The sequence below is a fragment of the Centropristis striata genome, chromosome 9 (genome assembly GCF_030273125.1).
Source record: "Centropristis striata isolate RG_2023a ecotype Rhode Island chromosome 9, C.striata_1.0, whole genome shotgun sequence".
Taxonomy (NCBI): domain Eukaryota; kingdom Metazoa; phylum Chordata; class Actinopteri; order Perciformes; family Serranidae; genus Centropristis; species Centropristis striata.
In genome coordinates this window covers 30,522,656-30,544,114 of record NC_081525.1, presented here as the reverse complement: position 1 = coordinate 30,544,114, position 21,459 = coordinate 30,522,656, and the positions used below count along the sequence as shown (strand labels likewise).

The window sequence follows — 21,459 nt, the reverse complement described above, 5'->3', positions numbered from 1 at the left end:
TGGCAACTGACTGTCAGAGTGACCGTGTTGATATACAAGGTAACAAGTTTGATGCCCAGAAAAGAGACGTGTTCAGTCAAAGTGCATTAGGGCAAATCTGTTGTACTGAATGGATGATTTCAGTTCTGTAAACACCTGCATAGTCATGCTCCACCTACACTGGTGTTTTCACTCAATCTACCTGATGTGCAGATTCTCTTGTTAGCTTTGTTGCACCTGTGTGACCTGCAGAGTCGGTAACCCCGAGCGTTGCAGGCCGTGGGATGTTTTGCCAGCTGTTTCTTTTAAAGGCTGTAGTGGGCTCAGTGTTATAGCTACAGATACTGGTATTGAATATACTGGTATCCTATGAAACGAGAAGATCTAAGGAATCCATTGGTACCAACCATGTCATGATAACTTGTGGAAGTGAGCGAAATAATACTCCAAAGTTGGAGAGGTAAAACTCACATGGCCATTTCCTAAGGGCTCCCTTGACCTCTGACCTCAGGATATCTAAGTGAAATTAGGTCCCTCAACAGTCTTTGAATTGTATAAATTGGATATTATTGGAAAGCTGAGACTCTTGTTGATTCAATGAGCCAAATTTTATTCATATGTGATCATGTTAGTCCTTATAGTAGCTGATCTTCTTCAAGGTCTTGGTATCTTTGTGATATTATGGAGGGACCATTTTTAGTCACAAAATAATTTAACACACCGTTCTTAAGGCAAGGCAAGGCAAGGCAAGGCAAGTTTATTTGTATAGCACAATTCAACACAAGGTAATTCAAAGTGCTTTACATACACATTAAAAACAGCAAGACACAATTGAAAACAATAAAAACAGTCAATTAAAACAGGGAAGATACAGCAGGATAAAAAAAAAGAGATAAAATAATAAAAAGCACAAGTCAAACATTGTGTAGTTAAAAAGTAAGGGCAGTAGAGTAGAGCAGATAAGTGTTAAAGTTAAGAGTACGCTTCAGTAAACAATAGTGTTTTTAGTCCTGATTTAAAGGAGCTGACCGTTTGGGCAGACCTCAGATCTACAGGTAGTTTGTTCCACAGGTGAGGAGCATAATAACTGAAAGCTGCCTCACCCCGCTTAGTTCTTGTTTTTGGGACACGCAACAAGCCAGCTCCAGATGACCTAAGGGGTCTGGATGCTTCATAGAGAGGGAGCAGATCAAGCATGTAATTTGGTCCGAGACCATTCAGAGCTTTGTAGACCAGCAGTAAGATTTTAAAATCTATCCTCTGACTCACAGGAAGCCAGTGTAGTGATTTAAGGACCGGTGTAATATGGTCCAGTTTCCTGGTGTTTGTGAGGACTCTGGCGGCAGCGTTCTGGATCAGCTGCAGCTGCCTGATTGATTTTAACCCTCACACAACGTTCTTGAGTTGCCTAATAATGTGAACTTTTGCTAGTTGTAAACATGACCATTTTGTCATTTACTTCCTTTTATGAAATGGATGTGGAGTAATGAGTTTTGGATTCTTAAAAGTAAAGCACCTCTAACTTGCGTTTTGTTCTGTTTTTCTTTCCTCAGACATCAGAAGTGAGATGTCAGCATGTTGGTCCAGCGTCTCCCCTCTGTGCATCCATCTATTCATCCACCTCCCTGCTTCACCTCTTTTACACGTTTCTTTCCTGTTCTGGCTCCTCAGGCAGGGAATGTTTTACATCCTCAAATTGTATAATTTTCTGTCCGTACAATAAAAAAATGATATATATTGGAGGCTGGAGAGTGTGTTTATTTGAGTGGATATTTCAGCAGGCGTGCATTGAGGGAATTTCCCTAATCCCATACATTTAGACTGGTTTACATTTTCAGCACTCAACAGCAGCTGCTTCAGTCCGCCCAGTAGTTTGTCTCTACAGTGAGCAGTCAACATATACAGTAGTGTTCAATATAATAGCAGTCCAATGTGACTAACCAGATTAATCCAGGTTTTTAGTACATTCCCATATCATGATGCTTGCACCACCATGCTTCACTGTCTTCACTGTACTGTGGCTTGAATTCAGAGTTTGGGGCTCGTCTCACAAACTGTCTGCGGCCCTTGGACCCAAAAAGAACAATTTTACTCTCATCAGTCCACAAAATGTTCCTCCATTTCTCTTTAGGCCAGTTGATGTGTTCTTTGGCAAATTGTAACCTCTTCTGCACATGCCTTTTTTTTTAACAGAGGGACTTTGTGGGGGATTCTTATAAATAGGTTAGCTTCACACAGACGTCTTCTAACTGTCACAGCACTTACAGGTAACTCCAGACTGTCTTTGATCATCCTGGAGCTGATCATAGGTTGAGCCTTTGCCATTCTGCTTATTCTTCCATCCATTTTGATGGTTGTCTTCTGTTTTCTGCCACGTGTCTCTGGTTTTGCTCTCCATTTTAAAGCATTGGAGATCATTTTAGCTGAAGAGCCTATAATTGTTTGCACCTCTTTATAAGTTTTCCCCTCTCCAATCAACTTTTTAATCAAAGTATGCTGTTCTTCTGAACAATGTCTTGAACGACCCATTTTCCTCAGGCTTTCAAAGAGAAAAGCATGTTCAACAAGTGCCGGCTTCATCCTTAAATAGAGGCCATCTGATTCACACCTGTTTTTTCACAAAATTGATGACCTCACTGATTGACTGCCACACTGCTATTTTTTGAACACACCCCGTCAACTAATTGCCCAATTGCACAGCCTTAAAAGCTGCATATCACGAATGCTGGGTCTTGTTGGTTTTCTGAGAATCTACTGCACCTACGGATACCTTGTCTGCCATGTAGCAATAAAAAATAAACTAAAAACCTGAATTAATCTGGTTAGTCACATTGGACTGCTATTATTTTGAACACTACTGTACATACTAAACAGCTCTGGGTGGTAAGCACAAAGGAGTGAAACACTTTCTGCATGTCTTGAAGGTCAAACTATTTTTAAAAATCTGTCAATAAGTGAATCTAAAATGTGCAAACTCCATTTGGGCAACTCAGTTTAACTTTATTTTGTTCTTCACCTCAGATTGATCCAGAGACTGTTATGAGACTTTTTGTCCAGTGAAGTAAAGATTTGTTTGTGTAGTTCTGGTTCTAAGAATACAGTGTTAATCATGTTTTTGTAGCCTTCTATAAACACCAATCATTAACATTTTAGAATAATGCTCCAAACTTTTAATTGAGCCTTGCTGTGTTGTTTGAAACAAATTTCTCCAGCGCTTGCTTTGAAAGCTGCAGGGTGCACAAGGACAAAATGGCCTGAAATGAGATAGTGACATACAGTATATATGCCCTTAAACCCATTTTGTAGAAGAACTCAATTAAGAAGTAGTTTTTATTGTAAGTAGCTCACTTAATAAGCACTCTATCTGTACCATAAAACCTACTTTGAAAGCCTTTTTATTATCATATGGATCTTCCAGAATAAATACATTTTTAATTAAATCACCACAAACTAACAAATGCAGACATATCTCTGAGGCTTCCGATATGTCCACCGATATAAAAATTTGTTTCCAAGAATACAGTTGAGTACTTGTGTATTTGTGAACTTTGATAATCACAAATCATTAATGCTTCACAATAACTAAATACTTTTAATTGAGCAGTACTGGTTGTGTATCGGCGCTACAAAGTGGTGTAGTGGTCAGCCCTCTTGCCTCACAGCAAGAGGGCTGGAGTTTGCATGTTCTCCCCGTGTCAGCGTGGGTCCTCACTGGGTCCTCCGGCTTCCTTCCACAGTCCAAAAACATGCACTTTAATTGGTGACTCTAAATTGTCGGTAAGTGTGAATGAGAGTGTGATCTGTCTCTATCTGTCTGCCATGCGATAGTCTGGCAACTCCAGGGTGTACCCTGCGTCTCGTCCAATGTCAGCTGGAATTGGCTCCAGCCCCCCGTGACCCGAGTGTGGAGATAAGCGGTTAAGGATAATGAATTAATGAACTATACAATGACGTAGTGGTCACGAGTTTGGATCTAGGTTGTAGCCCTCCACCCACCCAATGTAAGCTGGGATGGACTCCAGCCCCCTGTGGCCTTGGTATGATAATGAATGATTGAATTAACTATAGTCATAAGAATGGACATAGGAAAGTGTTATAATTACAAAGCTTGGATAAACAAACCCAAAGAGTGTGCAAGGCTGGCCCACTGCAAGCTGTACTTAATATTCTAAGTAGATTTATTCATTAAATGAGCTCATGAAATACAAGTGCACAGATCAGCCCCATACTAACCGTTTCTTCTGTCTGTATGAAGCTCCTCATGTGTGTGGGCACCAACTGATGTGAAACTAACTGTTTGTTGTAGTTTTGTCTTGTTTATCATAAAACAGAGAAAGTTATGTTCCTTTGAACCCCTTATCATGTAAGTTTCTTACAAACTATTAGAACCATTGTTATTCAAGTATTGATTTGGAGAAGGTTAGAGCTTAGAGCGGTAGACTGCTATAACATTGTAAAAACACAGCATAATGTATTTGCTGTTTGGTTTATTTTTTTAAAATAGTCAGAGATGTAGAGAGATTGGAGAAATATGACAAGACAAGAGAGACAAGGGGGTAGAAAACGAGAGGGAGAGGAGAGAAAGAGACATGGGGAGTTAGTGGGGACAAGTTTTTGTCAGACCAGGGATGAAGCTGGTTCTGATCCTGTTCTTTACTTGTCAAGGAAACAGCTGCATGGACTGCAACACAACAGATTCATCCAAAAAGCAGGTTGCTCAGTCAGGTTCTCTGCTGACTCCATCTTCTTCTCCTTCTCCTTCTTTTTGGGAAAGTAATAGAAACAAAAATAACATGTCAGTGCAGAAAAAGAAATACATGCTTACAAATCACCTGACTTAACTTATTCTTGTTTACTTTTGTCTACTGGTTAAAAAAATGTGTAAATGCACAGAGCTCTGGCTGTAGATTTCCTCACCATCTTTATCAGAGTCAATGGACTGATAACTCAAAGAAGTACTCATCTCTTCCTGAAGGCTGGTCTCCAGTGTCTTAACTGGATCAGTGGCCTCCAGTATCTTGACTTGTTCATTGTCTTCCAGTGCCTTCATTGGCTCATTGGATTGGTAGATTAGCATTTTAGTTGCTTTAGTGGTGGAGGAGGAGGAGACACAGGAAGCAGGTCTTGTACTCTCCTCTAACTTAATGGCAAGTCTGGAGGTTGATCCGGTCTGGCTGGTCCGGACTCCATCTCCAAATTGATCTGGCTCTGTCTCTAGGTTCTATGGATACAGGAAGCTTTGACATACAATTTTTATCTCTTCATCAACACTCTGATGAGATGAGATGTCTGAATCAGAGGAGGAACACCAAGAAGAGCTCATGGGTGAATGGGGCCAAGGGCAGGTACCCTTCTCTAAAAGATCATCACAATTCGTCAGATCAAGATATGGAAGATTCTCATCAAGCAGTTCTGAGATCTCAGAGATTGCAGGAGAGCTGCAGATATTGTCTATGTTCTCTGCATTTCTTTCCATGTTACTTGAATCAGACATCTAGTGTAGAAAAAAAACAGACAGCACATTTCACAAGAGATAAATTCAGATATGGACACATACAATTCATCACATTAAAATCCATTCTTGCATGTGAAACTTATAAGCATGTGAAAAAAAAATAATAGTTACATGTGCTTGTGGATCAGTGGACCAGAGTGTCTTGACTGGCTCGGTGTTCTCCAGTGTCTTAACAGGTTCAGTGTCCTCTAATGTCTCGACTGCTTCAGTGTCTTCCAGTGTCTTGACTGGCTCAGTGTCCTCCAGTGTCTTAACTGGCTCAGTGTCCACCAGTGTCTTAACAGGCTCAGTGTCCTCTGATGTCTTGACTGCTTCGGCATCTTCCAGTGTCTTGACTGGCTCAGTGTCCTCCAGTGTGTTGAATGGATCAGTGTCCTCCAGTGTCTTGACTGGCCCAGCGTCCAGTGTCTTGACTGGCTAGGTGTCCAGTGTCTTGACTGGCACAGTGTCTAGTGTCTTGACTGGCTCATTTTCTAGTGTCTTGACTGGCTCATTTTCTAGTGTCTTGACTGGGCCAATGGCTCAGAGCGTCTTGACTGACTCAGTATCTAGTCTCTTGACTGGCTCAGTGGCCCACAGTGTCTTGACTGGCTCAGTGGCTCAGAGTGTCTTTACTGGCTGAGTGGCCCAGAGTATCTTGACTGGCTCAGTGTCCTTTTGCATCTTGACAGGCTCAGTGGCCCAGAGTGTCTTGACTGGCTCAGTGTCCAGTGTCTTGACTGGCTCAGTGTCCAGTGTCTTGACTGGCTCAGTGTCTAGTGTCTTGACTGGCTCAGTGTCCAGTGTCTTGACTGGCTCAGTGGTCCACAGTGTCTTGACTGCCTCAGTGGTCCAGAGTGTCTTTACTGGCCCAGTGTCTCGTGTCTTGACTGGCTCAGTGTCCAGTGTGTTGACTGGCTCAGTGTCCTCTAGTGTCTTGACTGGCTCAGTGTCCAGTGTCTTGACTGGCACAGTGTCTCGTGTCTTGACTGCCCCAGTGTCTAGTGTTTTGACTGGCCCAGTGGCCCAGAGTGTCTTGACTGGCTCAGTGGCCCAGAGTGTCTTGACTGGCCCTGTTGCCAAGAGTGTCTTGGCTGCCTCAGTGTCCAGTGTCTTGACTGGCTCAGTGTCCTCTTGCATCTTGACTGGCTCAGTGGCCCAGAGTGTCTTTACTGGCCCAGTGTCCAGTGTGTTGACTGGCACAGTGTCTCGTGTCTTGACTGGCTCAGTGTCCAGTGTGTTGACTGGCTCAGTGTCCTCTAGTGTCTTGACTGGCTCAGTGTCCAGTGTCTTGACTGGCACAGTGTCTCGTGCCTTGACTGGCTCAGTGTCCTCTTGCATCTTGACAGGCTCAGTGGCCCAGAGTGTCTTTACTGGCCCAGTGTCCAGTGTCTTGACTGGCTCAGTGTCCAGTATCTTGACTGGCACAGTGTCTTGTGTCTTGACTGGCTCAGTGTCCAGTGTCTTGACTGGCTCAGTGTCTAGTGTCTTGACTGGCTGATTGACTAGTGTCTTGACTGGGCCAATGGCTCAGAGCGTCTTGACTGACTCAGTATCTAGTCTCTTGACTGGCTCAGTGGCCCACAGTGTCTTGACTGGCTCAGCGGCTCAGAGTGTCTTTACTGGCTGAGTGGCCCAGAGTATCTTGACTGGATCAGTGTCCTTTTGCATCTTGACAGGCTCAGTGGCCCAGAGTGTCTTGACTGGCTCAGTGTCCAGTGTCTTGACTGGCTCAGTGTCCAGTGTCTTGACTGGCTCAGTGTCTAGTGTCTTGACTGGCTCAGTGTCCAGTGTGTTGACTGGCTCAGTGTCCTCTAGTGTCGCAGAGTGGCGCAGAGTGTCTTGACTGGCTCAGTGTCTAGTCTCTTGACTGGCTCAGTGGTCCACAGTGTCTTGACTGCCTCAGTGGTCCAGAGTGTCTTTACTGGCTCAGTGGCCCAGTGTGTCTTGACTGGCTCAGTTTCCTCTTGCATCTTGACAGGCTCAGTGGCCCAGAGTGTGTTTGCTGGCCCAGTGTCCGGTGTCTTGACTGGCTCAGTGTCCACTGTCTTGACTGGCACAGTATCTAGTCTCTTGACTGGCTCAGTGGCCCACAGTGTCTTGACTGCCTCAGTGGACCAGAGTGTCTTTACTGACTCAGTGGCCCAGTGTGTCTTGACAGGCTCAGTTGCCCAGATTGTCTTGACTGGCTCAGTGTCCTCTTGCATCTTGACAGGCTCAGTGGTCCAGAGTGTCTTTGCTAGCCCAGTGTACAATGTCTTGCCTGACTCAGTGTCCAATGTCTTGACTGGCACAGTGTCTAGTGTCTTGACTGGCTCATTGACTAGTGTCTTGACTGGGCCAATGGCTCAGAGCGTCTTGACTGGCTCAGTATCAAGTCTCTTCACTGACTCAGTTGCCCACAGTGTCTTGACTGGCTCAGTGGCCCAGAGTGTCTTGACTGGCCCTGTTGCCAAGAGTGTCTTGGCTGCCTCAGTGTCCAGTGTCTTGACTGGCTCAGTGTCCTCTTGCATCTTGACTGGCTCAGTGGCCCAGAGTGTCTTTACTGGCCCAGTGTCCAGTGTGTTGACTGGCACAGTGTCTCGTGTCTTGACTGGCTCAGTGTCCAGTGTGTTGACTGGCTCAGTGTCCTCTAGTGTCTTGACTGGCTCAGTGTCCAGTGTCTTGACTGGCACAGTGTCTCGTGCCTTGACTGGCTCAGTGTCCTCTTGCATCTTGACAGGCTCAGTGGCCCAGAGTGTCTTTACTGGCCCAGTGTCCAGTGTCTTGACTGGCTCAGTGTCCAGTGTCTTGACTGGCACAGTGTCTCGTGTCTTGACTGGCTCAGTGTCCAGTGTCTTGACTGGCTCAGTGTCTAGTGTCTTGACTGGCTGATTGACTAGTGCCTTGACTGGGCCAATGGCTCAGAGCAATTTGACTGGCACAGTATCTCTTCTCTTGATTGGCTCAGTGTCAAGTGTCTTGACTGGCACAGTGTCTCTTCTCTTGATTGGCTCAGTGTCAAGTGTCTTGACTGGCTCAGTGTCTAGTGACTTGACTGGCTCAGTGGTCCACAGTGTCTTGACTGCCTCAGGGGCCCAGAGTGTCTTTACTGGCTCAGTGGCCCAGAGTGTCTTGACTGGCTCAATGTCCTCTTGCATCTTGACAGGCTCAGTGGCCCAGAGTGTGTTTGCTGGCCCAGAGTCCGGTGTCTTGACTGGCTCAGTGTCCACTGTCTTGACTGGCACAGTATCTAGTCTCTTGACTGGCTCAGTGTCTAGTGTCTTGACTGGCTCAGTGTCCAGTGTGTTGACTGGCTCAGTGTCCTCTAGTGTCGCAGAGTTGCGCAGAGTGTCTTGACTGGCTCAGTGTCTAGTCTCTTGACTGGCTCAGTGGTCCACAGTGTCTTGACTGCCTCAGTGGTCCAGAGTGTCTTTACTGGCTCAGTGGCCCAGTGTGTCTTGACTTGCTCAGTGTCCTCTTGCATCTTGACAGGCTCAGTGGCCCAGAGTGTCTTTGCTGGCCCAGTGTCCGGTGTCTTGACTGGCTCAGTGTCCACTGTCTTGACTGGCAAAGTATCTAGTCTTTTGACTGGCTCAGTGGCCCACAGTGTCTTGACTGCCTCAGTGGACCAGATTGTCTTTAATGGCTCAGTGTCCTCTTGCATCTTGACAGGCTCAGTGGTCCAGAGTGTCTTTGCTAGCCCAGTGTCCGGTGTCTTGACTCGCTCAGTGTCCACTGTCTTGACTGGCACAGTATCTAGTCTCTTGACTGGCTCAGTGGCCCACAGTGTCTTGACTGCCTCAGTGGACCAGAGTGTCTTTACTGGCTCAGTGTCCAGTGTCTTGACTGGCTCAGTGTCTAGTGTCTTGACTGGCTCAGTGTCCAGTGTGTTGACTGGCTCAGTGTCCTCTAGTGTCGCAGAGTGGCACAGAGTGTCTTGACTGGCTCAGTGTCTAGTCTCTTGACTGGCTCAGTGGTCCACAGTGTCTTGACTGCCTCAGTGGTCCAGAGTGTCTTTACTGGCTCAGTGGCCCAGTGTGTCTTGACTGGCTCAGTGCCCTCTTGCATCTTGACAGGCTCAGTGGCCCAGAGTGTGTTTGCTGGCCCAGTGTCCGGTGTCTTGACTGGCTCAGTGTCCACTGTCTTGACTGGCACAGTATCTAGTCTCTTGACTGGCTCAGTGGCCCACAGTGTCTTGACTGCCTCAGTGGACCAGAGTGTCTTTACTGGCTCAGTGGCCCAGTGTGTCTTGACAGGCTCAGTTGCCCAGATTGTCTTGACTGGCTCAGTGTCCTCTTGCATCTTGACAGGCTCAGTGGTCCAGAGTGTCTTTGCTAGCCCAGTGTCCAATGTCTTGCCTGGCTCAGTGTCCAATGTCTTGACTGGCACAGTGTCTAGTGTCTTGACTGGCTCATTGACTAGTGTCTTGACTGGGCCAATGGCTCAGAGCGTCTTGACTGGCTCAGTATCAAGTCTCTTCACTGACTCAGTTGCCCACAGTGTCTTGACTGGCTCAGTGGCCCAGAGTGTCTTTACTGGCCCAGTGTCCAGTGTGTTGACTGGCACAGTGTCTCATGTCTTGACTGGCTCAGTGTCCAGTTTGTTGACTGGCTCAGTCTCCTCTAGTGTCTTGACTGGCTCAGTGTCCAGTGTCTTGACTGGCACAGTGTCTCGTGCCTTGACTGGCTCAGTGTCCTCTTGCATCTTGACTGGCACAGTGTCTAGTGTCTTGACTGGCCCAGTGGCCCAGAGTGTCTTGACTGGCTCAGTGGCCCAGAGTGTCTTGACTGGCCCTGTTGCCAAGAGTGTCTTGACTGCCTCAGTGTCCAGTGTCTTGACTGGCTCAGTGTCCTCTTGCATCTTGACTGGCTCAGTGGCCCAGAGTGTCTTTACTGGCCCACTTTCCAGTGTGTTGACTGGCACAGTGTCTCGTGTCTTGACTGGCTCAGTGTCCAGTGTGTTGACTGGCTCAGTGTCCTCTAGTGTCTTGACTGCCTCAGGGGCCCAGAGTGTCTTAACTGGCTCAGTGGCCCAGAGTGTCTTGACTGGCTCAATGTCCTCTTGCATCTTGACAGGCTCAGTGGCCCAGAGTGTCTTTGCTGGCCCAGTATCCGGTGTCTTGACTCGCTCAGTGTCCACTGTCTTGACTGGCACAGTATCTAGTCTCTTGACTGGCTCAGCGGCCCACAATCTCTTGACTGCCTCAGTGGACCAGAGTGTCTTTACTGGCTCAGTGGCCCAGTGTGTCTTGACAGGCTCAGTTGCCCAGATTGTCTTGACTGGCTCAGTGTCCAGTGTCTTGACTGGCTCAGTGTCCAGTGTCTTGACTGGCTCAGTGGCCCACAGTGTCTTGACTGCCTCAGTGGACCAGAGTGTCTTTACTGGCTCAGTGGCCCAGTGTGTCTTGACTGGCTCAGTGTCCTCTTGCATCTTGACAGGCTCAGTGGCCCAGATTGTGTTTGCTGGCCCAGTGTCCGGTGTCTTGACTGGCTCATTGTCCACTGTCTTGACTGGCACAGTATCTAGTCTCTTGACTGGCTCAGTGGCCCACAGTGTCTTGACTGCCTCAGTGGACCAGAGTGTCTTTACTGGCTCAGTGGCCCAGTGTGTCTTGACATGCTCAGTTGCCCAGATTTTCTTGACTGGCTCAGTGTCCTCTTGCATCTTGACAGGCTCAGTGGTCCAGAGTGTCTTTGCTAGCCCAGTGTCCAATGTCTTGCTTGGCTCAGTGTCCAATGTCTTGACTGGCACAGTGTCTAGTGTCTTGACTGGCTCATTGACTAGTGTCTTGACTGGGCCAATGGCTCAGAGCGTCTTGACTGGCTCAGTATCAAGTCTCTTCACTGACTCAGTTGCCCACAGTGTCTTGACTGGCTCAGTGGCCCAGAGTGTCTTGACTGGCTCAGTGTCCAGTGTCTTGACTGGCTCAGTGTCCTCTAGTGTCGCAGAGTGGCGCAGAGTGTCTTGACTGGCTCAGTGGTCCACAGTGTCTTGACTGCCTCAGTGGTCCAGAGTGTCTTTACTGGCTCAGTGGCCCAGTGTGTCTTGACTGGCTCAGTGTCCTCTTGCATCTTGACAGGCTCAGTGGCCCAGAGTGTGTTTGCTGGCCCAGTGTCCGGTGTCTTGACTGGCTCAGTGTCCACTGTCTTGACTGGCACAGTATCTAGTCTCTTGACTGGCTCAGTGGCCCACAGTGTCTTGACTGCCTCAGTGGACCAGAGTGTCTTTACTGGCTCAGTGGCCCAGTGTGTCTTGACAGGCTCAGTTGCCCAGATTGTCTTGACTGGCTCAGTGTCCTCTTGCATCTTGACAGGCTCAGTGGTCCAGAGTGTCTTTGCTAGCCCAGTGTCCAATGTCTTGCCTGGCTCAGTGTCCAATGTCTTGACTGGCTCAGTGTCCAGTGTCTTGACTGGCTCAGTGTCTAGTGTCTTGACTGGCTCAGTGTCCAGTGTGTTGACTGGCTCAGTGTCCTCTAGTGTCGCAGAGTGGCGCAGAGTGTCTTGACTGGCTCAGTGTCTAGTCTCTTGACTGGCTCAGTGGTCCACAGTGTCTTGACTGCCTCAGTGGTCCAGAGTGTCTTTACTGGCTCAGTGGCCCAGTGTGTCTTGACTGGCTCAGTGTCCTCTTGCATCTTGACAGGCTCAGTGGCCCAGAGTGTGTTTGCTGGCCCAGTGTCCGGTGTCTTGACTGGCTCAGTGTCCACTGTCTTGACTGGCACAGTATCTAGTCTCTTGACTGGCTCAGTGGCCCACAGTGTCTTGACTGCCTCAGTGGACCAGAGTGTCTTTACTGACTCAGTGGCCCAGTGTGTCTTGACAGGCTCAGTTGCCCAGATTGTCTTGACTGGCTCAGTGTCCTCTTGCATCTTGACAGGCTCAGTGGTCCAGAGTGTCTTTGCTAGCCCAGTGTACAATGTCTTGCCTGACTCAGTGTCCAATGTCTTGACTGGCACAGTGTCTAGTGTCTTGACTGGCTCATTGACTAGTGTCTTGACTGGGCCAATGGCTCAGAGCGTCTTGACTGGCTCAGTATCAAGTCTCTTCACTGACTCAGTTGCCCACAGTGTCTTGACTGGCCCTGTTGCCAAGAGTGTCTTGGCTGCCTCAGTGTCCAGTGTCTTGACTGGCTCAGTGTCCTCTTGCATCTTGACTGGCTCAGTGGCCCAGAGTGTCTTTACTGGCCCAGTGTCCAGTGTGTTGACTGGCACAGTGTCTCGTGTCTTGACTGGCTCAGTGTCCAGTGTGTTGACTGGCTCAGTGTCCTCTAGTGTCTTGACTGGTTCAGTGTCCAGTGTCTTGACTGGCACAGTGTCTCGTGCCTTGACTGGCTCAGTGTCCTCTGGCATCTTGACAGGCTCAGTGGCCCAGAGTGTCTTTACTGGCCCAGTGTCCAGTCTCTTGACTGGCTCAGTGTCTAGTGTCTTGACTGGCTCAGTGTCCAGTGTGTTGACTGGCTCAGTGTCCTCTAGTGTCGCAGAGTTGCGCAGAGTGTCTTGACTGGCTCAGTGTCTAGTCTCTTGACTGGCTCAGTGGTCCACAGTGTCTTGACTGCCTCAGTGTTCCAGAGTGTCTTTACTGGCTCAGTGGCCCAGTGTGTCTTGACTTGCTCAGTGTCCTCTTGCATCTTGACAGGCTCAGTGGCCCAGAGTGTCTTTGCTGGCCCAGTGTCCGATGTCTTGACTGGCTCAGTGTCCACTGTCTTGACTGGCAAAGTATCTAGTCTTTTGACTGGCTCAGTGGCCCACAGTGTCTTGACTGCCTCAGTGGACCAGAGTGTCTTTAATGGCTCAGTGTCCTCTTGCATCTTGACAGGCTCAGTGGTCCAGAGTGTCTTTGCTAGCCCAGTGTCCGGTGTCTTGACTCGCTCAGTGTCCACTGTCTTGACTGGCACAGTATCTAGTCTCTTGACTGGCTCAGTGGCCCACAGTGTCTTGACTGCCTCAGTGGACCAGAGTGTCTTTACTGGCTCAGTGTCCAGTGTCTTGACTGGCTCAGTGTCTAGTGTCTTGACTGGCTCAGTGTCCAGTGTGTTGACTGGCTCAGTGTCCAGTGTGTTGACTGGCTCAGTGTCCTCTAGTGTCTTGACTGGCTCAGTGGCCCAGAGTGTGTTGACTGGCCCTGTTGTCAAGAGTGTCTTGGCTGCCTCAGTGTCCAGTGTCTTGACTGGCTCAGTGTCCTCTTGCATCTTGACTGGCTCAGTGGCCCAGAGTGTCTTTACTGGCCCAGTGTCAAGTGTGTTGACTGGCACAGTGTCTCGTGTCTTGACTGGCTCAGTGTCCAGTGTGTTGACTGGCTGAGTGTCCTCTAGTGTCTTGACTGGCTCAGTTTCCAGTGTCTTGACTGGCACAGTGTCTCGTGCCTTGACTGGCCCAGTGTCCTCTTGCATCTTGACAGGCTCAGTGGCCCAGAGTGTCTTTACTGGCCCAGTGTCCAGTGTCTTGACTGGCTCAGTGTCCAGTGTCTTGACTGGCACAGTGTCTCGTGTCTTGACTGGCTCAGTGTCCAGTGTCTTGACTGGCTCAGTGTCTAGTGTCTTGACTGGCTGATTGACTAGTGCCTTGACTGGGCCAATGGCTCAGAGCAATTTGACTGGTACAGTGTCTCTTCTCTTTATTGGCTCAGTGTCAAGTGTCTTGACTGCCTCAGTGTCTAGTGTCTTAACTGGCTCAGTGGTCCACAGTGTCTTGACTGCCTCAGGGGCCCAGAGTGTCTTTACTGGCTCAGTGGCCCAGAGTGTCTTGACTGGCTCAATGTCCTCTTGCATCTTGACAGGCTCAGTGGCCCAGAGTGTCTTTGCTGGCCCAGTGTCTGGTGTCTTGACTCGCTCAGTGTCCACTGTCTTGACTGGCACAGTATCTAGTCTCTTGACTGGCTCAGTGTCTAGTGTCTTGACTGGCTCAGTGTCCAGTGTGTTGACTGGCTCAGTGTCCTCTAGTGTCGCAGAGTTGCGCAGAGTGTCTTGACTGGCTCAGTGTCTAGTCTCTTGACTGGCTCAGTGGTCCACAGTGTCTTGACTGCCTCAGTGGTCCAGAGTGTCTTTACTGGCTCAGTGGCCCAGTGTGTCTTGACTTGCTCAGTGTCCTCTTGCATCTTGACAGGCTCAGTGGCCCAGAGTGTCTTTGCTGGCCCAGTGTCCGGTGTCTTGACTGGCTCAGTGTCCACTGTCTTGACTGGCAAAGTATCTAGTCTTTTGACTGGCTCAGTGGCCCACAGTGTCTTGACTGCCTCAGTGGACCAGAGTGTCTTCACTGGCTCAGTGTCCTCTTGCATCTTGACAGGCTCAGTGGTCCAGAGTGTCTTTGCTAGCCCAGTGTCCGGTGTCTTGACTCGCTCAGTGTCCACTGTCTTGACTGGCACAGTATCTAGTCTCTTGACTGGCTCAGTGGCCCACAGTGTCTTGACTGCCTCAGTGGACCAGAGTGTCTTTACTGGCTCAGTGTCCAGTGTCTTGACTGGCTCAGTGTCTAGTGTCTTGACTGGCTCAGTGTCCAGTGTCTTGACTGGCTCAGTGTCCTCTAGTGTCGCAGAGTGGCGCAGAGTGTCTTGACTGGCTCAGTGTCTAGTCTCTTGACTGGCTCAGTGGTCCACAGTGTCTTGACTGCCTCAGTGGTCCAGAGTGTCTTTACTGGCTCAGTGGCCCAGTGTGTCTTGACTGGCTCAGTGCCCTCTTGCATCTTGACAGGCTCAGTGGCCCAGAGTGTGTTTGCTGGCCCAGTGTCCGGTGTCTTGACTGGCTCAGTGTCCACTGTCTTGACTGGCACAGTATCTAGTCTCTTGACTGGCTCAGTGGCCCACAGTGTCTTGACTGCCTCAGTGGACCAGAGTGTCTTTACTGGCTCAGTGGCCCAGTGTGTCTTGACAGGCTCAGTTGCCCAGATTGTCTTGACTGGCTCAGTGTCCTCTTGCATCTTGACAGGCTCAGTGGTCCAGAGTGTCTTTGCTAGCCCAGTGTCCAATGTCTTGCCTGGCTCAGTGTCCAATGTCTTGACTGGCACAGTGTCTAGTGTCTTGACTGGCTCATTGACTAGTGTCTTGACTGGGCCAATGGCTCAGAGCGTCTTGACTGGCTCAGTATCAAGTCTCTTCACTGACTCAGTTGCCCACAGTGTCTTGACTGGCTCAGTGGCCCAGAGTGTCTTTACTGGCCCAGTGTCCAGTGTGTTGACTGGCACAGTGTCTCATGTCTTGACTGGCTCAGTGTCCAGTTTGTTGACTGGCTCAGTCTCCTCTAGTGTCTTGACTGGCTCAGTGTCCAGTGTCTTGACTGGCACAGTGTCTCGTGCCTTGACTGGCTCAGTGTCCTCTTGCATCTTGACTGGCACAGTGTCTAGTGTCTTGACTGGCCCAGTGGCCCAGAGTGTCTTGACTGGCTCAGTGGCCCAGAGTGTCTTGACTGGCCCTGTTGCCAAGAGTGTCTTGACTGCCTCAGTGTCCAGTGTCTTGACTGGCTCAGTGTCCTCTTGCATCTTGACTGGCTCAGTGGCCCAGAGTGTCTTTACTGGCCCACTTTCCAGTGTGTTGACTGGCACAGTGTCTCGTGTCTTGACTGGCTCAGTGTCCAGTGTGTTGACTGGCTCAGTGTCCTCTAGTGTCTTGACTGCCTCAGGGGCCCAGAGTGTCTTAACTGGCTCAGTGGCCCAGAGTGTCTTGACTGGCTCAATGTCCTCTTGCATCTTGACAGGCTCAGTGGCCCAGAGTGTCTTTGCTGGCCCAGTATCCGGTGTCTTGACTCGCTCAGTGTCCACTGTCTTGACTGGCACAGTATCTAGTCTCTTGACTGGCTCAGCGGCCCACAATCTCTTGACTGCCTCAGTGGACCAGAGTGTCTTTACTGGCTCAGTGGCCCAGTGTGTCTTGACAGGCTCAGTTGCCCAGATTGTCTTGACTGGCTCAGTGTCCAGTGTCTTGACTGGCTCAGTGTCCAGTGTCTTGACTGGCTCAGTGGCCCACAGTGTCTTGACTGCCTCAGTGGACCAGAGTGTCTTTACTGGCTCAGTGGCCCAGTGTGTCTTGACTGGCTCAGTGTCCTCTTGCATCTTGACAGGCTCAGTGGCCCAGATTGTGTTTGCTGGCCCAGTGTCCGGTGTCTTGACTGGCTCATTGTCCACTGTCTTGACTGGCACAGTATCTAGTCTCTTGACTGGCTCAGTGGCCCACAGTGTCTTGACTGCCTCAGTGGACCAGAGTGTCTTTACTGGCTCAGTGGCCCAGTGTGTCTTGACATGCTCAGTTGCCCAGATTGTCTTGACTGGCTCAGTGTCCTCTTGCATCTTGACAGGCTCAGTGGTCCAGAGTGTCTTTGCTAGCCCAGTGTCCAATGTCTTGCTTGGCTCAGTGTCCAATGTCTTGACTGGCACAGTGTCTAGTGTCTTGACTGGCTCATTGACTAGTGTCTTGACTGGGCCAATGGCTCAGAGCGTCTTGACTGGCTCAGTATCAAGTCTCTTCACTGACTCAGTTGCCCACAGTGTCTTGACTGGCTCAGTGGCCCAGAGTGTCTTGACTGGCTCAGTGTCCAGTGTCTTGACTGGCTCAGTGTCCTCTAGTGTCGCAGAGTGGCGCAGAGTGTCTTGACTGGCTCAGTGGTCCACAGTGTCTTGACTGCCTCAGTGGTCCAGAGTGTCTTTACTGGCTCAGTGGCCCAGTGTGTCTTGACTGGCTCAGTGTCCTCTTGCATCTTGACAGGCTCAGTGGCCCAGAGTGTGTTTGCTGGCCCAGTGTCCGGTGTCTTGACTGGCTCAGTGTCCACTGTCTTGACTGGCACAGTATCTAGTCTCTTGACTGGCTCAGTGGCCCACAGTGTCTTGACTGCCTCAGTGGACCAGAGTGTCTTTACTGGCTCAGTGGCCCAGTGTGTCTTGACAGGCTCAGTTGCCCAGATTGTCTTGACTGGCTCAGTGTCCTCTTGCATCTTGACAGGCTCAGTGGTCCAGAGTGTCTTTGCTAGCCCAGTGTCCAATGTCTTGCCTGGCTCAGTGTCCAATGTCTTGACTGGCTCAGTGTCCAGTGTCTTGACTGGCTCAGTGTCTAGTGTCTTGACTGGCTCAGTGTCCAGTGTGTTGACTGGCTCAGTGTCCTCTAGTGTCGCAGAGTGGCGCAGAGTGTCTTGACTGGCTCAGTGTCTAGTCTCTTGACTGGCTCAGTGGTCCACAGTGTCTTGACTGCCTCAGTGGTCCAGAGTGTCTTTACTGGCTCAGTGGCCCAGTGTGTCTTGACTGGCTCAGTGTCCTCTTGCATCTTGACAGGCTCAGTGGCCCAGAGTGTGTTTGCTGGCCCAGTGTCCGGTGTCTTGACTGGCTCAGTGTCCACTGTCTTGACTGGCACAGTATCTAGTCTCTTGACTGGCTCAGTGGCCCACAGTGTCTTGACTGCCTCAGTGGACCAGAGTGTCTTTACTGACTCAGTGGCCCAGTGTGTCTTGACAGGCTCAGTTGCCCAGATTGTCTTGACTGGCTCAGTGTCCTCTTGCATCTTGACAGGCTCAGTGGTCCAGAGTGTCTTTGCTAGCCCAGTGTACAATGTCTTGCCTGACTCAGTGTCCAATGTCTTGACTGGCACAGTGTCTAGTGTCTTGACTGGCTCATTGACTAGTGTCTTGACTGGGCCAATGGCTCAGAGCGTCTTGACTGGCTCAGTATCAAGTCTCTTCACTGACTCAGTTGCCCACAGTGTCTTGACTGGCCCTGTTGCCAAGAGTGTCTTGGCTGCCTCAGTGTCCAGTGTCTTGACTGGCTCAGTGTCCTCTTGCATCTTGACTGGCTCAGTGGCCCAGAGTGTCTTTACTGGCCCAGTGTCCAGTGTGTTGACTGGCACAGTGTCTCGTGTCTTGACTGGCTCAGTGTCCAGTGTGTTGACTGGCTCAGTGTCCTCTAGTGTCTTGACTGGTTCAGTGTCCAGTGTCTTGACTGGCACAGTGTCTCGTGCCTTGACTGGCTCAGTGTCCTCTGGCATCTTGACAGGCTCAGTGGCCCAGAGTGTCTTTACTGGCCCAGTGTCCAGTCTCTTGACTGGCTCAGTGTCTAGTGTCTTGACTGGCTCAGTGTCCAGTGTGTTGACTGGCTCAGTGTCCTCTAGTGTCGCAGAGTTGCGCAGAGTGTCTTGACTGGCTCAGTGTCTAGTCTCTTGACTGGCTCAGTGGTCCACAGTGTCTTGACTGCCTCAGTGTTCCAGAGTGTCTTTACTGGCTCAGTGGCCCAGTGTGTCTTGACTTGCTCAGTGTCCTCTTGCATCTTGACAGGCTCAGTGGCCCAGAGTGTCTTTGCTGGCCCAGTGTCCGATGTCTTGACTGGCTCAGTGTCCACTGTCTTGACTGGCAAAGTATCTAGTCTTTTGACTGGCTCAGTGGCCCACAGTGTCTTGACTGCCTCAGTGGACCAGAGTGTCTTTAATGGCTCAGTGTCCTCTTGCATCTTGACAGGCTCAGTGGTCCAGAGTGTCTTTGCTAGCCCAGTGTCCGGTGTCTTGACTCGCTCAGTGTCCACTGTCTTGACTGGCACAGTATCTAGTCTCTTGACTGGCTCAGTGGCCCACAGTGTCTTGACTGCCTCAGTGGACCAGAGTGTCTTTACTGGCTCAGTGTCCAGTGTCTTGACTGGCTCAGTGTCTAGTGTCTTGACTGGCTCAGTGTCCAGTGTGTTGACTGGCTCAGTGTCCAGTGTGTTGACTGGCTCAGTGTCCTCTAGTGTCTTGACTGGCTCAGTGGCCCAGAGTGTGTTGACTGGCCCTGTTGTCAAGAGTGTCTTGGCTGCCTCAGTGTCCAGTGTCTTGACTGGCTCAGTGTCCTCTTGCATCTTGACTGGCTCAGTGGCCCAGAGTGTCTTTACTGGCCCAGTGTCAAGTGTGTTGACTGGCACAGTGTCTCGTGTCTTGACTGGCTCAGTGTCCAGTGTGTTGACTGGCTGAGTGTCCTCTAGTGTCTTGACTGGCTCAGTTTCCAGTGTCTTGACTGGCACAGTGTCTCGTGCCTTGACTGGCCCAGTGTCCTCTTGCATCTTGACAGGCTCAGTGGCCCAGAGTGTCTTTACTGGCCCAGTGTCCAGTGTCTTGACTGGCTCAGTGTCCAGTGTCTTGACTGGCACAGTGTCTCGTGTCTTGACTGGCTCAGTGTCCAGTGTCTTGACTGGCTCAGTGTCTAGTGTCTTGACTGGCTGATTGACTAGTGCCTTGACTGGGCCAATGGCTCAGAGCAATTTGACTGGTACAGTGTCTCTTCTCTTTATTGGCTCAGTGTCAAGTGTCTTGACTGCCTCAGTGTCTAGTGTCTTAACTGGCTCAGTGGTCCACAGTGTCTTGACTGCCTCAGGGGCCCAGAGTGTCTTTACTGGCTCAGTGGCCCAGAGTGTCTTGACTGGCTCAATGTCCTCTTGCATCTTGACAGGCTCAGTGGCCCAGAGTGTCTTTGCTGGCCCAGTGTCTGGTGTCTTGACTCGCTCAGTGTCCACTGTCTTGACTGGCACAGTATCTAGTCTCTTGACTGGCTCAGTGTCTAGTGTCTTGACTGGCTCAGTGTCCAGTGTGTTGACTGGCTCAGTGTCCTCTAGTGTCGCAGAGTTGCGCAGAGTGTCTTGACTGGCTCAGTGTCTAGTCTCTTGACTGGCTCAGTGGTCCACAGTGTCTTGACTGCCTCAGTGGTCCAGAGTGTCTTTACTGGCTCAGTGGCCCAGTGTGTCTTGACTTGCTCAGTGTCCTCTTGCATCTTGACAGGCTCAGTGGCCCAGAGTGTCTTTGCTGGCCCAGTGTCCGGTGTCTTGACTGGCTCAGTGTCCACTGTCTTGACTGGCAAAGTATCTAGTCTTTTGACTGGCTCAGTGGCCCACAGTGTCTTGACTGCCTCAGTGGACCAGAGTGTCTTCACTGGCTCAGTGTCCTCTTGCATCTTGACAGGCTCAGTGGTCCAGAGTGTCTTTGCTAGCCCAGTGTCCGGTGTCTTGACTCGCTCAGTGTCCACTGTCTTGACTGGCACAGTATCTAGTCTCTTGACTGGCTCAGTGGCCCACAGTGTCTTGACTGCCTCAGTGGACCAGAGTGTCTTTACTGGCTCAGTGTCCAGTGTCTTGACTGGCTCAGTGTCTAGTGTCTTGACTGGCTCAGTGTCCAGTGTCTTGACTGGCTCAGTGTCCTCTAGTGTCGCAGAGTGGCGCAGAGTGTCTTGACTGGCTCAGTGTCTAGTCTCTTGACTGGCTCAGTGGTCCACAGTGTCTTGACTGCCTCAGTGGTCCAGAGTGTCTTTACTGGCTCAGTGGCCCAGTGTGTCTTGACTGGCTCAGTGCCCTCTTGCATCTTGACAGGCTCAGTGGCCCAGAGTGTGTTTGCTGGCCCAGTGTCCGGTGTCTTGACTGGCTCAGTGTCCACTGTCTTGACTGGCACAGTATCTAGTCTCTTGACTGGCTCAGTGGCCCACAGTGTCTTGACTGCCTCAGTGGACCAGAGTGTCTTTACTGGCTCAGTGGCCCAGTGTGTCTTGACAGGCTCAGTTGCCCAGATTGTCTTGACTGGCTCAGTGTCCTCTTGCATCTTGACAGGCTCAGTGGTCCAGAGTGTCTTTGCTAGCCCAGTGTCCAATGTCTTGCCTGGCTCAGTGTCCAATGTCTTGACTGGCACAGTGTCTAGTGTCTTGACTGGCTCATTGACTAGTGTCTTGACTGGGCCAATGGCTCAGAGCGTCTTGACTGGCTCAGTATCAAGTCTCTTCACTGACTCAGTTGCCCACAGTGTCTTGACTGGCTCAGTGGCCCAGAGTGTCTTTACTGGCCCAGTGTCCAGTGTGTTGACTGGCACAGTGTCTCATGTCTTGACTGGCTCAGTGTCCAGTTTGTTGACTGGCTCAGTCTCCTCTAGTGTCTTGACTGGCTCAGTGTCCAGTGTCTTGACTGGCACAGTGTCTCGTGCCTTGACTGGCTCAGTGTCCTCTTGCATCTTGACTGGCACAGTGTCTAGTGTCTTGACTGGCCCAGTGGCCCAGAGTGTCTTGACTGGCTCAGTGGCCCAGAGTGTCTTGACTGGCCC

The 21,459-nt window shown here is 50.2% G+C and overlaps 1 protein-coding gene across 1 annotated transcript in view; it reads left to right on the top strand.

Annotated features, from left to right (window-relative positions):
- The window catches only part of psmd1 (proteasome 26S subunit, non-ATPase 1), a 42,483-nt gene extending 40,767 nt beyond the window's left edge, over nucleotides 1-1,716 (top strand). The window contains exon 25 of the mRNA XM_059341435.1: nucleotides 1,533-1,716. The gene's annotated coding sequence lies outside the window, so the exon portion shown is untranslated. The remainder of the gene's footprint in view (nucleotides 1-1,532) is intronic.
- Nucleotides 1,717-21,459: the final 19,743 nt, after the last annotated feature.